General features: G+C 37.0%; 1 pseudogene; it reads right to left on the reverse strand.

Annotated features, from left to right (window-relative positions):
• Positions 1–10,016: 10,016 nt before the first annotated feature.
• LOC125656278 (UDP-glucose 6-dehydrogenase-like) lies at positions 10,017–13,181 on the reverse strand (annotated as a pseudogene).
• Positions 13,182–16,356: the final 3,175 nt, after the last annotated feature.

Genomic DNA, 16,356 nt, shown 5'->3' on the forward strand with positions numbered 1-16,356 from the left:
GTGAGCACAGGTACTTGTTTCTGTAAATAAGTTATAACTTCTGTATACTGATGATGTATTATTGTTAGTATACAGAGGTCATAACATGTTTACAGAAACAAGTGCCTGTGATTGTGAATCCACGATTCTCTCACTGGTAAAGTAGTGCAGACTTAAAACGTTTCAACATTTTCACAGTAGAACATTGATATTAGTACGAATATTGTATTAAAATATAAAACAATTTAAACGTGAAAATAGAGAAATTCTGAATTTGAATTGAACATATTTCATTGACATAGGATTAATAGGCCCAAGATAAAAAACTTAGATAGCCTTCTCCCAAGAAGAAGAAACTCTGCTCAAATCAATGCCTTTTTATTTTTACTTTAAATTTTACTATCATTTCACTAAGAACAAGTATGGATGTGCTACTAAGAAAGTGAAAATTTTATTAGAATTTGATTTGAAGAACTGTATGATATCCCATAGAAGCGATTTTAGAAAGACGAGACATTTTATGCCTGCTCTCCTCGGGTTTTAGAAAGACCATACATTTTATGCCTGCTCCCTCGGGTTTTAGAAAGACCAGACATTTATGCCTGCTCCCCTCAGCTTTTAGAAAGACGAGACATTTTATGCCTGCTCCCCTCGGGATTTAGAAAGACCAGACATTTTATGCCTGCTCCCCTCGGGTTTTAGAAAGACCAGACATTTTATGCCTGCTCCCCTAGGGTTTTAGAAAGACCAGACATTTTGTGCCTGCTCCCCTCGGGATTTAGAATGACGAGACATTGTATGCCTGCTCCCCTCGGGTTTTAGAAATATGAGACATTTTATGCCTGCTCCCCTTGGGTTTTAGAAAGACGAGACATTTTATGCCTGCTCCCCTCGGGTTTTAGAAAGACGAGACATTTTATGACTGGTTTTGGAAAAGCTTTTTCATTTGATGTCCGGTGACTTTCTAGTGGATTTACTTTATATTCTTGTACATGTATATACAGCAAAATTGGTGTCTATATTTGTTTGACGTATCTATACACTACTCTGCACAGTATATACTGCATGTCTTCATAAAATGTTAGGTCTATTGAAGTTCCTGGAAAATCCGTATCCCATAATCCCCAACTGGAAGAGTTTGATGTGGAGGTGTTGCATGAAAGATCGAAAAAAAGTTATTCAAATATATGATAAAACCAATTGGAACGTATGTCTTGATTCAATAATTTTTGAAAATAAGTTTAAAAAACGTGTATTGACAAAATTAGCCAAAATATTTCGAGTTTAAATCAAGCAATACGCGATTTATATGAACTTTAGGGTGAAAATGGAGGGGTATCCCGGAATTTCAGAAAAACTGCCTCCATGAAACAAAATAAATTTAGCATGAGCATGTTCTTAGAGTTCCTCTAAAAAAAACTGTTGCTTTCACGGGGGCATTTTTTTTTTAGCTCACCTGAGCTAAAAGCTCAAGTGCGCTTTTCTGATCACCCGTATTCCGGCGTCCGTCTGTCTGTAAACTTTTAACATTTTTGACTTCTTCTCAAAAACCACTTGGCCAATTTCAACCAAAGTTGGCACAAAGCATCCTTAGGTAAAGGGAATTCTAAATTGTTAAAATAAAGGGCCAGACCACCTTCCAAGGGGAGATAATCAAGAAAAGGTAAAAAATAGAGTAGGGTCATTAAAATATCTTCTTCTCAAGAACCACTGGGCCAGAAAAGATGAAATTTATAGATAATCTTTATTAGGTAGTGCAGATTCTAAATTGTTAAAATCATGACCCCCGGGGGTCAGATGGGGCCACAATAGGGGATCAAAGTTTTATATACAAATATATAGGAAAAATCTTTAAAAAATTTCTTCTCAAGAACCACTGAGCCAGAAAAGCTTAGATTTATATGAGAGCTTCCTGATATAGTGCAGATTCTAAATTGTTAAAATCACCCACCCCCCCCCCCACCCCCTCCCGGGATCGAATGGGGCCACAATAGGGGATCGAAGTTTTACATTCAAATATATATAGGGAAAATCTTAAAAAATCTTCTTCTCAAGAACCACTGAGCCAGAAAAGCTGAGATTTATATGAAAGCTTTCTGATAAAGTGCAGATTTTAAATTGTTAAAATGATGGTCCCCGGGGGTCGGATGGGGCCACAAGGGGGATCAATGTTTTACATACAAATATATAGGAAAAATCTTCCTTTCAAGAACCACTGAGCCAGAAAAGCTGAGATTTATATGAAAGCTTCCTGATATAATGCAGATTCAAGTTTGTTAAAATCATGGCCCCGGGGGTAGAATGGGGCCACAAGGGGGTCAAAGTTTTACATACAAATATATAGGAAAAGTCTTTAAAAATCTTTTTCTCAAGAACCACTGAGCCAGAAAAGCTGAGATACACTGATTTTGACTGCGGATAACTCCGTTTACCTGATCAGGATATAGGGCTCACGGCGGGTGTGACCGGTCAACAGGGGATGCTTACTCCTCCTAGGCACCTGATCCCACCTCTGGTGTGTCCATGGATCCGTGTTTGCCCAACTATCTATTTTGTATTACTTGTAGGAGTTATGAGATTGATCACTGTTCGTTATCTTCACCTTGCATAGTGCAGATTTTAAATTGTTAAAATGATGGCCCCCGGGGGTCGGATGGGGCCACAAGGGGGATCAATGTTTTACATACAAATATATAGGAAAAATCTTCCTTTCAAGAACCACTGAGCCAGAAAAGCTGAGATTTATATGAAAGCTTCCTGATATAATGCAGATTCAAGTTTGTTAAAATCATGGCCCCCGGGGGTAGAATGGGGCCACAAGGGGAGTCAAAGTTTTACATACAAATATATAGGGAAAATCTTTAAAAATCTTCTTTTCAAGAACCACAAAGCCAGAAAAGCTTAGATTTATTTGAAAGCTTTCTGACATAATGCAGATTCAAGTTTATTAAAATCATGGCCCCCGGGGGTCGGATGGGGCCACAAGGGGGATCAAAGTTTTACATACAAATATATAGGAAAAATCTTCTTTTCAAGAACCACAAAGCCAGAAAAGCTGATATTTACATGAAAGCTTTCTGACATGTGTAGATTCAAGTTTGCAAAAACCATGGCCTCCAGGGGTAGGTTGGGGCCATAATATGGACTACGGTTTTACATGCAAATATATATGGAAAGTCTTCTGATATGGACCAAGGTGAGCGATGTGGCCCATGGGCCTCTTGTTTTGTTGTTGTAAATTTTTAAAAATCGAAACGACTTCACTAGTATTATTTTCAACTTCACCTGTACGTTAATTTTAATTCCATAGTAATGTATGGTGTACTGTGTGGTTCAGTGGTATCCACTAGCCGTCGACTACTATATGTAAAGATGTTTTCTATTATTAAAACGACCGGGTTTGACTCCCTCACGAACACATTTTTTTTTCATATTCCTTTTCCATCTACATTATTTTTTCTTAATTGAAACACCTTCTAGTTTTTTTGTTTTTTTTTTTATAAATGTTTCATGTCAAATCTCTGTTTATTGCCATGTGCCGAGTTTGAAATAAGCTTCCAACATGGACACTGTTTAGTTTGTGAATAGGACTCTCAACAAACACGCCGAATACAGCATGCAATACCTGTATTTTGATAGTCAAGGCTGCTAACGAGAACTTCGTTTTTTTCTGAATGAAGGTGGTTGACAAAAGGCATGGTGCCTTGTACGAAAAACCGTTGTGAACTTTGCAAAGCTTTGGAAGAAAAAGTTCATATGTATTCCAGTAGCAAATTGCTATATTGAATAAATTTTTACAGGTGCATGTACTTTGAATAATGTTGAACTTTATTAATGCGTATTAAACTTCCCATATTTTGTTTTGTAGCCAGAGTCGTGTACAGTTGCCCATTGTTGGTTGTAGAAAATAATACATACGAGTATAAGCGCTTTAGGACTGTAGTAGTATAGAATTTTAAATATTTGATACACTCGTAGCATGTAACCGTATACATTGTATCTGATACTCAGAAAAAAAGAATACATCTTAATTTTCACGATTTCAAAAATTATCTTTAGACTTCATGTATAATGTATTGACACATAAAATGTATTAGGCTTGTCCCTAGTACTGGGGAATCCTTCGGGTATTTTAAATGGCAAATACGCAATGAGTTTAAATATGAATGAAGGTTAGTTCTACGTCACGTAGCTCCGATTAGGGAAAATCCCCGCTTCTGTGCAACACCCTCTTTGGCCCAGTGTTCAAATTCAAAGATATTACTCAAAGTTCTTTAATATGGTATATGTTTTTATAAAATGATTATCATATGTCCGTAAGAAGCTTTATTTTTATATAATACATACGTAAATACAGTATAGTTTACGATAACTTTGTGTCATTTTGACGTTGCTTTATGCGACGTCATGAACAAGAAGGCTGTGTCTTATCATTAGGTGTTGGCAAAAATAAAAGTGTACTGATACGGCACGGTATGTGACAACGAGAGGGTATGTTATATACAGTGGCAGAAATGGCGAAGGTATGTACAGTGTAACAATATTTTGGTACATAGCGTCGTCGTGGGACATGTGAGCAGGTCAACAATTCCTTCACCATTACAATATATGTAATGGAAGAACTCCACAGTAATTCACAACGGAACCGTGAACTGCTGATAACCGTGTTCAGGTATCCTAACAATATATGTAATGGAAGAACTCCACGGTAATTCACAACGGAACAGTGAACTGCTGATAACCGTGTTCAGATATCCTAACAATATATGTAATGAAAGAACACGGTAATTCACAACGGAACAGTGAACAGATGATAAGCGTGTTCAGGTGTCCTAACAATGTATGTAATGGAAGAATTCCTTGTTAATTCACAACAGAAACCGTGAACTGCCGATAACCGTGTTCAGGTACATGTATCCTTTAAAAAAATCAAGAATTAGTATGAAGTTTTCTTGATTGACACTTTAAATGTTAAGTTTTAAATGATATTGATTCACATGATATGAGAACTGAAATAAATAAAAATTAACTACAAAATTTGTTGATGATGCAGTACTGTTAAAAGAGGAAAGTAGATTGATAAATGTACCACTCGTGACTACTTATTAGGTTTTAATACGTGTATATATGTATTAATTAAGCTTGTTAGAATCAATATTAAGTCTTATCATTTGATTGACAACTTTAATTCCAGAGAAGGGCTGGAAACGATTGAAAAATACAATGATGTTATTCACCGTTACGAATGCGAATTAAGCCTTTATCGATAAAAAAAACGCCGAATAGGCACCTGTTATGCATTGCCTTTGTAATAGCTTTTCTCTCTATAGTACGTCCATATAGTTATGTATAATATACTCGATTTGTAGGAGATTTGGGAGCATAAACATTTTGATCTGTCCGCTGTCCACAAAAACGTAAAGCTTGGTCATAACGTTTGAATGGATGGTGATAGGGCTTTCATATTTCACATTTTTGTAACATTGTTTTTTATTATTATTGAGTCACAGTGGGCGTTTCCGTGACGCGAAATCTCAAATCAACTAATGACTAATATATTCGCATGACTTTTGACTAGTGCATGTACATTTTGTATGTACACGTGATTCTGTCGACATTGTTGTGTATTAGTGGGAGGGGCAATTCGAAATGAAATCAATGAGATTAATGTAATAATTACTATAATATATACATATATACACACAAAACAGTATTGTGAAATGATGCACACATGGGATACATTTGCGAAGGTCCATACAACTACTAACACAACACGTTATTTGAATTTCAATGATGAATGAGTTCCGCATGCGTTTAAATCTTATATTCAGTTATAATTTCTCGAGAAAAAAAATGAGTTTTACACTTTAATTGAATCTAATTTTTGGCAAAGATTTTCTTCTCTTTTCCCCCTCGCACACATACTCACATTAGTAAACGGTCAAATTTGATCGAGAAATCCATGACTTGTGTCCATGTAATTGATTTTCTTTGAGCTTTCGAAATAAAAACGATGTTCTTTTTCTATGTGATGCATATTGCATGTACTTACCATCCAGTTAAAAGGCGTTAAAGTTAAAGGTTAACGTATGATCATTGTAGTCTGCGTTAATTGAACCTTGATTAGTTGGTGATCAAGATGTGTATAATCTTGTATGTATATGTAAATTTTTATGCATAATTAGCAGTTTTTAATAATTTGTTATACATACTGATATCTTTTATAAACATTTTAATTTTTTATTATTTATTTACTGTAATTTTTGCTTCATTTTTTTATACTGATTTGGTCTTATGTGTCACCCCTTTTTGTTTTGTATGATGGTGTGGGGGAATCCATCATGATTCATGTTCCAGATTCACTCGCCCTTGTGATATGCGTATAATTAACTGTTTCCCAAAATAGATTCATTATGTTATACCGAATTATGAAACGTTATGAAATTTGGAATGTGACACTTTGATAAAAAAAAAAAAAAAAAAACGTAGGTGGTTTAACATGCAATTGCCCGAATTTCTTCACGTAACTATGGCCATATTACTGAGGCGGTGTAAATGAATATGTGTATATATTTTGTTTCCTGTTTTAAAATGCTTCTTCACGTAGCCGCAATAAAAAATGGAAGTTTTCAAAGTCTTAAAAATCAGGATACCGATAACGATGTTGGAAAGTACAGGTACATCTTTTAGGGAAACACTTCCCTGGAATATTTTGGGTTGGAGTTGCAATCGATAGATAGATAGAACAGTTGGAACTATGGCATCGTCGCAACCCACGGGTTCTTGTTTCATTCAATTCCAACGTTTATGGAATGGAATGAAACAACAACCCGTGGTTTCTGACGATGGAAGTTTGAGGAAGAAAGTAATCGCCATGACACATCGATATTTTGACCTGTGTATCAGGGTGCGTATCACACCATGTCTTCCTACAAAACAGCAGTTGAATGTCCACAATTTTCAGCCTCGTGGGGATCTGGGTCGTTTAATTCTGGAAAGCGTGTAAATGCCGGAGTCGGTGATGGTTTATGCTTCGGCCGACGTTTCGACTCAGGTGTGCCTGGATTTACGCAATATACAAGTTGTTTTCAAACATTCAACAGTAATGCACAAAACTGTCACAAGGAAATCAACATTTACTTGCTTTTAATCCATTTTCAACATGTCCCCTGTCCCGGTGTTGTAGCATAGACTTTCCCCCGCATAGCCTTATCCCCCGGAAAAACGGGCCCGGGATAGATTTTCCCCCATATGGGGAAAACGCGCCCCAGCATATAATTTTCTCCTATGTACAAAGTCAATATATAGTTTCCCCCTGGGCGGAAAAACCGCCCTAGTATAAAATCCCCCCTTCTGTTTCAGGATTTCATTTGTTACAGTTTAATGAAATAGATATGCGCTCATTATTATTACGATATTCATAAAACAAACGAATTTTGTTGTTGTTGAGATGTTGAAGTTTTACACGCTGAAAACTTTGAAATGCATAATGTAAATACAATATGCTTCCCAAAGACTCTAACGATGTTGATATTGACTATCGTTAGGATTTTTCGTAAAAAGTCGACTAAAAAATGTACAAATTCAAAATTTTAAATAAAAAAACATTAACTCCTTCCCAACTTCACAATTTCAAATGTTAGATTCTAGTAGATAACGATAAAGACTTGAGATGTCTGAATGAATTTTAATATATCATTACACGATTTGAATGATTAAAATCATAAGGTGATGATTGTTCACAATACACAAGACCCTGCTCAAAATAGAAAATAAAAATAATTCCTGGTTCTAGATAAGCAAGAAAATTCTAGTAATAGAACTGGAAACGGATACATAGCTAAAATGTAAGAAGGGGGAAAGGCGTACTGTCATTTTGGGGGCAATTCTAGACTGGGACGGTTTTTCCTAGGAGGGATTGGACCTGGGTTAATTCTTCCAAGGGGGGAATTCTATCCCGGGTCCGATTTTTCCGGAGGGAAAGTCTATGCGGAGGGGGGGGGGGGGGGGGGTTCTATGCAACAACCCCCGGTTTACGTTAACTGGTCTTAGGAGAAGCTATCACAATAAGGGACCAGTTAAGAGAAAAGCAGACTGACGTTATCAGAGTTGTGATTTAAACCCGTAAAATGAAGTGTGTGCAAAATACGGCATGAGGTCTGGGAAGTGGCCTTAAGATGGAGCTCCTAGGTTTTACCAATGAAATCACATATTTCCGTGCATATAAACAGGGTTTCTTGTCAAGTTCGGAAAAGAATTCACAAGATTACTTTCTATGGTGTTTTATATTGCCAACTCATATTTCAGTATATGAAGAATTATATGACCGAGTTTGTTTGGTCGTTTACCCGTAAGACGGGAGGGGGGGGGGGGGGGGAGGTTCAACACAAGTTCGACGTTTTTATTTTTGACTGTCCGAGGACAACGATCAATAGTAGACATGTATATATAGGACCTCACAAATAATACAATCATTGTCAGTAGAAATTTGTAACAACAGGTGACACACAATATGCTATGTGCAAAATACTCCTGAAAGACAACATCTTCATGTTCGTTTATAAATAAACATTGATCAAAAGTATTTTTACAATATACGTCAATACTCTTTACTTTGTACGTACTACGTGCATATATTAATCAATTGTATATACATGTATATTTTAATCAATTTTACATAATTATCTACATATATAATTTATCATATAATTGTTTTATGAAAGCAAATCATGTTTGATACCATTGCGTTTCATTTCTTGAACATTATCTTATGTGATCAATTGTCATATAGGAGAGGGCGTTCTAAGTTTTAAGAACTTGTGCTCAATCCTTTTGTTATAAGATCTAGACAATAGAATATGTTCAAATCAATACTCTTTATTGGTAAATTCGAACCCAAGCGATATACAGTGATTGTCTGCGGTGAAAGGGCATCTCTAAATTAAAGTTATACACTTAATATTACATTCATGACGTGATGATATAACATCTTATACAACTAAAGAAATTGGGAATTAATTATAACGTGAAGGGGGAAGGGGGGGGGGGGGTAATCATGATTTCATAATTTATACTGTCAGAGTTCTTCAGTGCCGTAAATTACATGGAGGCGGAGGAGGCAGCTGCCTCCTCCAACTTTTGAGCCAAAAAAAAATTAAAATTTAAAGTTCATTAGAATTTATGTTGTTTCCAATAACTAAGAACATGATACCTCCCTTAAAAAGCATTCCAAATCTTTCTTTTAGAATGAGTTAGTCAAGTAACATCTTAGAAGGCCCTAGAATCAAGGATTTTGCACGAAACGTGTTCAGTGTGCACAAAATGTGCTCAGGGCCTGGGCGGCCCCTAGACCCCCGCCTAATTTCCTGCCTCCTCCAAATTGAAGGTTAATTTACGGCCCTGTAATCTTATAAAATTTTGGATTCAATAGATAATGAGAAAGACATTGTGAGATGTCACGAATTTTCGCTTTAATTGAATTTGAGAAAGTTTTTTGTTCACGAGCATAAGAAAATATGAAAATGTTAATTTACAAAAACAAAAAAAAAAAAAAAAATGGGGTACAAATGGTGCCCTATGATAATTCCCTCTTTGTTAAAAAAAACCGTTGTCCTCAAATATCAATGGAAGATGTACAAAATAAAAATGCCATTGTCAGTATATTTAAAACTGCTGATCCAACAGTAGTGTGCAATAGGGTATTGACGTTAAATGCAAGACTCTGTCCAAATTGTTGATTGGAATCGTAACTGTTGAAAAGTGATAAAAGGTACACACACAGGTATATATGCACATTATGTAACAACCATGGCTCTTTATTACCAACTGAACCAATGAAGCCATGTAACATCAGACAGGGCTCACGGCGGGTGTGATCGGTCGACAGGGGATGCTTACTCCTCCTAGACACCTGATCCCACCTCTGGTATATCCAGGGGTCCGTGTTTGCTCAACTTTCTATTTTGTATTGCTTATACATGTAGGAGTTTTGAGATTGATTACTGTTCGTTATCTTCACCTTCCGCTTGTTAGCGTATTCATCTCTGCGACGATGTCGAAAAAGATCGATGGATATTTGAGCGATGTAACTTCTTCTCAATGGTAACGACTTGAAAACCAATCTTCATTAAGGCTTCATGGTCCAAAATGATTCGACCATCAAAAATGAACGCTGGCTTCAACATCCTTTCATATATTTTCGTGTAGTCCAGTGTTGTGAATTGGTCCCATTCAGTACAAATGACTAAGGCGTGCGTTCCTTCTGCAGCGTCATGTGGATCTGTGTATGTTGTTACTAGTTCTCTCACGTTCTGTGGATCGTCACACAAAACAGGATTTGTCAATTCACTGAATATTTTCTTCTCTGTGACTTTGGGATCATATATTCTCAGTCTTCATGAAAACATTTAAAACTTGCTGGCCAGTCGGACCAGTGAACTGTCTGAATTTACTGGCCCACAGTGAAATTTACTGTCCCCTTAAATTTTCATTTATTTATCACATACATTGTGGAATGCATTGTAAAATTGTACAATTAATTTACTGAAACTATGGTTATTACTCGTATCCATATCCACCCTAAGACATCCTTTCTGTCGATACCAGAGAAACAACACCGTACACAGTATTTTCTCTCTCTTCGCCCACAAACAACAAGACTACAAATTCATGTATTTTTCACAAATATGAAAACAGCCCAAGTGCACCTTAGGAAGTAGCTTTCTCTATTAACATCAAATGTAAACGATTGATTATTTCTATAAACTATAGAAATTGCATAAAATCAGAGATAACTGCAAATGTTGGAAGTTCATTTTAATTGGACAATGCAATAAAGCAGCAATTAACGGTGTGCGGTGCGATACATAACGTGGCCATTTTTTGTGGTTTCTACAAGTTGTTCGTTTAATATTCACGTGATCAACGTACAAGTTATCTTGACAATTACAAGTATAGTTATGGTTCTTTACGAAATGAACAGACCACAATGTCCAAACACTTACTTTATGTGCTATTTTTTTTTTATTTTGATGGTAAATTTAAGCAAATACGGCATTTAGAATATCTAAATCCAACATTATGTTTAATGTGACTTACAAGAAGTCTACAAGCATATTGGAATTCCTGATTTTTAATTTTCGCTGATCCGACCATAAAATTCACTGGCCTCGGTCTTCGGACCACTGAGTTTTCGTGAAGACTGTATTCTTAATTATCTCCCTCATCCATAAGGTATTTGCAGACATAGATAACTGCAGATTCCCTTGTATCGCCAGGGTCTTTCTTGAATGAGAATCCAAACACTGCAATTGTCTTATTGGTCACTGTGTTAAGCAGACACTCAATGATTCTGTTAACAAATCGCCTCTTCTGGTACTCATTGATATTGATGACCTGTTGCCAATAGTCGGCGACCTCAGGTAAGTTCAAACACTCACACAGGTACACCATGTTGAGGATATCCTTCTGGAAACAGTTTCCACCAAAGCCTACGCTGGCTTTCAGGAACTTTTTACCGATGCGCATGTCCGTTCCCACTGCGTGGGCCACTTCGGTCACATCTGCTCCCGTCGTCTCACAAATGGCGGCCATGGCATTGATACTGGAAATTCTTTGCGCTAGAAATGCATTGGCTGCCAATTTTGACAATTCCGACGACCAGGTATTCATAGTGATGATTTTATTTTTAGACACCCAGTGTTGAAAGATCCAACACAGGGACTCGACGGTTTCCCTTCCTTCCATTGTCTGATCTTCACCAATCAGAACGCGGTCTGGTTGTAAAAGGTCGCTGACTGCTGTACCCTCTGCAAGGAATCCTGGATTGGATTAGACCTGATATTGCACTCTTGTCATGTGGTTGGCCTTTAATATGCTAGATATACTCTCTGCTGCCTTTACAGGCACTGTGCTCTTCTCCACAACAATCTTGGACTGGTTCGCAACCTCAGCGATCATTCTGGCGGCAAATTCCACATATTTAAGATCTGCTGCTCTGCCTTTACCCAGTCCGTAGTTCTTTGACAAACGCGATTTTTTTCTACCCACTGGTACTGGTACCGGTACCCAATCAATTGGGGAAAATAGCGTCAAAATCGAAGAAATTGGGAATTTTCTACCAATGTATCGGCAAATGGTTTCAACTAAAGGAAAAGAAAAAAGAGAACAAAAGTAGAAGTAGTTGTCTCTTTACAAACATTTTTATGCTAATATTTGCTGTTGTGAGACATAAGGAATCGTCATACTAGCCTCGTTTTAGAATCGTCGTAGTTCTACAAAACACGCGGACTGCCATGATCTGTACTTTCGATTTAATACCGGAAGTGGACATTTTAGTTAACTTCTACGACGTTTCAGATTAAGTAAATTACGATGTCAGCGGTCTATTTTTCGGCAAGTAAATTAGGAATTTTTAGTTTCAAAATTGGGAAAAATCAATGGTTTTTGGCATTGGGAATGGTTCCGTTTATCGGTACCAGTTATATAAGGGGAAAAAATCACTGTTTGTTGGTGTGTTCACACAAATAAAGATCAGTTCTGCTTCTATAATGGCTTTTTGGACATCCGTAGAGAAGAATAAATTCCTTCCTCGTCTTCTGCCAACGATTTCATCCAGACCCGGCTCATAGATAGGGAGATTGTCCGAGTTCCACTGATCAATCCGCTCCTGGCTAAGGTCGGTCACTGTGACGTCATGGCACTTGTCTGCGATGATGGTACAGGCCTCGCCGTTACCAACATCACTCAACTCATTCCTCAGCCTCAACTCTGAGGTTTTCCCTCAAATACTAACTTCACACTCAAGTCACCGTCACCACAAAAAATTGAGGTTTCCTCAAGTGATAATCTTGAGGAAATCCTCAAATTTTTAAGGTTAGCTTCATAGCAACCTTAAAATTTTCCTCAAGCATATTCAATATGGCAGGTAGACGTCGCAGACGACGTAGGTTTCTGAGATATCGGAATCGACCATCAAAAAGGGTTATTCGGGACCGACTGAATCCTTTAGAAGCCCACACGGACGATGAGCTTTTCGAGCGGTATAGATTTCGGCAAGCATCAGTCGTGTATCCACTGGACTTGATAGGAGGGGCTTTGATAGACAGCACAAAAAACAATGCCTTACCTCCGCTCTTGCAGCTGTTTGTATGCCTCAGGTTCTTTGCGACAGGCGCATACCATAAACTTATAGGTGATAGCATCAATGTTTCCGAGTCCTTCGGTAGATGCTGTAGATCGGTCACGGATTTATAGTATTTCCCAGAGACTAAGCAAGAGTTCATCAAAATAGCCGGTAAGTTGTCAGTCGTTTTGTTTTCTACTTTCTTTTCAAAATTCAGGGAGGATAACTCGTGCTAAGGACCCCTTAAATTAAATTATTCGATTCTAAATATTACATAGTAGGGGTGTGATATTTGTATTCCAGGCTATGTTTATCATTTATAACCCAACCAATAGTATTACGAATTCAGTGTGTCTGTTATAGACTGCCATGTATCTTCTTTCAGTTTTGCATGTTTCCCCTTCATCGCCGCCCCTTTCATTTTCCCAAATAACCTCTCTTCATACTTTAAAACTTCTTCGATCAACATATCCCGACCCAATACAGCAGATCTTGGACAAGGTCATGTTTGCAAATGATATCTCTTACTTGTAAAATAGGAGATGAAACTTCAGTGTAAGTTTTATGTCTTTACTCGTGACTGTCCGAGGAAAAGGTGATCGTACCAATCAAGATGGCGCCCCCTGTCCGGTACCTGAGTTAATCAGGTCAACCTAATTTGTATTGTTTGTGTGAGAAGAGAGTCGGCTCAGAATCGGCATCATGGAGCGCGATTAGCCTTAACTAGGGCTGTGAACGAACTAAACAGGTAGCCAATCTGATTAAAATAAGATCTTTGATCCGCTCCGTTATTGTTATGTCGCTACACAAAGTAGCGACATAACAATAACGGAGCGGATCAAAGATCTTATTTTAATCAGATTGAACAGGTAGCTGACATATAGGTAAGAATTTGGTGTTTAACGAATTAACAGAATTATAGGATTTCAGAAGATTGGCTTGACGCTGCTAAAAATTCTGGTTATTTAACGAATCAATAGAATAATTTGGTTACGTGAGGCTTAACACTAATTGGTTTCACAAGTGATCAAAGAAAAGTTGTAACAAAGGAGTTTAGATATTTTGTCAAAGTTCTAATGTAATTTCGGATACCGTAAATAATGAGAAAGACATGTGTGACGTCACGCTTTAACATGCGCGAATCCACGCTTTAATTGAATCAATCCAGGGACGTGTTTGCGAAAATAATAAGATATGAAAATGCTAATTTCCAAAAATAAAAAACAGTATGGGGACAAAAGTTGCCCTACGACAATAACACCATTGTGATTGAAATGTTACGAACTGGACTTTAGAAATATAATTATTTATCATAATATTACAGCGTTACGAACTGGACTTTAGAAATATTTTATTTTATCATACTATTACAGTGTTAAGAACTGAATTTTACATAATTATATAGAAATGTTTATCAATAGTAATATTACCGCGTTAAGAACTGGACTTTAGAAATCTTTATTACACGTATAATACATAGAATTGAGTTTTACCGCGTTAAGAACTGGACTTTAGAAATCTTTATTACACGTATGATACATAGAGTTGAGTTTTACAGTACCTGTTGTTGACTAAGAAAAAAAAAATAATGTGCGGTAATGAATGTTGTATCCCTTAATTTTATCAATAAATTTAATTTAAAAATTGAATACTTTCAAACTGTATTTAGTAAAGGAAATTCGGCTTTAGTGAAAAGTAATCTGAAAGAATTAAAACCCTGCTAGACTCCACCCCGCGATCTGCAGATTAGCAGACGGCACATAATCCAGCTAGGCAATGAGATTCAAAAGTAAGTATATACTATCATTGTTGATTACTATGATTTCATTCATGATTTTAATGAAAGTCAGCCATGATGACGATGTAATGTACCTCCTTTTAAATCCATTCAATATATATGAGTCGCTACATTTAACATAGAATGAGGATACAATCCAGATCCTAGGACCGGCGAATCCTTTCAAGGAATTCCGGGGCCGGTCCCTAAGACTAAATATCTCGAGACTGACATTCGTTTTGTTAAACGGTTTAGAACAAACGTTGTAGAAAATGACAAAACCCATACAACAGTATCATATTTAAGGGACGACCCTTCAAACAAGGGACTAGGAGGGCTATCTGCAACTACTGATGAGGAAAAATGACGGTTATACATGACTTACGTCACCAACATAGTGATCCGTTCTGTAATAATGTCACCAGCATAGTGATCCGTTCTGTAATAATGTCACCAACATAGTAATCCGTTATGTAATAATGTCATCAGCATAGTGATCCGTTATGTAATACTGTCATCAGCATAGTGATATGTTCTGTAATAATGTCATCAGCATAGTGATCCGTTCTGTAATAATATCACCAACATAGTGATCCGTTTGTAATAATGTCACTACCATCGTATCCGTTCTGTAATAATATCACCAACATAGTGATCCGTTTTGTAATAATGTCAATACCATGGTATCCGTTCTGTAATAATATCACCAATATAGTGATCCGTTCTGTAATAATGTCCCCAGCATAGTGATCCGTTCTGTAATAGTGTCACCAGCATGGTGATCCGTTCTGTAATAATGTCCCCAACATGGAGTTCCGTGTCATCAGAATAGTGTTCCGTTCCGTAAAAATGCCACCAACATAGTGATCCATTCTGTAATAATGTCACTAGCATAGTGATCCGTTCTGTAATTATGTCACCAGCATGGTATCCGTTCTGCAATAATGTCACCAGAATAGTGATCCATTCCATAATAATGTCCCCAGCATAGTGATCCGTTTTGTGATAATGTCACCAGCATGGTGATCCGTTTTGTGATAATGTCACAAGCATGGTGATCCGTTACGTAATAATGTCACCAATATAGTGATCCGTTCCGTAATAAGCATTTTCAACAGGACTTATGTTCGAAACTTTTATTCTTTCTATCAATAAAACTAAAGACATTTTTGTAAAGCGTTTGCAACAAAGATTGAGTGTTAATTTAGTGTCAGAATTGTAATCTGTGTTGCATTTTCAATACAAAATCTAAACAGAATACCTCCTTGTTGCTCACAACGAGATCGTGTCTAGTTCTTATTACTGTTATCATAAAAAGATACGAGATTCCATATTATGTATGGTGGTGGGGGGTGGGGATGGGGTGGGGGTACATTTGTAGGTGACCGTCTGTCTCTCAGCGTTCCCCTTATCTATGTGGAGTGTGTTATACTCTGTCTCAGTTCATGCTGCTTCTATTTCTGTTGCGTTACAATGG

This window comes from Ostrea edulis, chromosome 7 (assembly GCF_947568905.1).
Source record: "Ostrea edulis chromosome 7, xbOstEdul1.1, whole genome shotgun sequence".
In the NCBI taxonomy this organism is placed as follows: domain Eukaryota; kingdom Metazoa; phylum Mollusca; class Bivalvia; order Ostreida; family Ostreidae; genus Ostrea; species Ostrea edulis.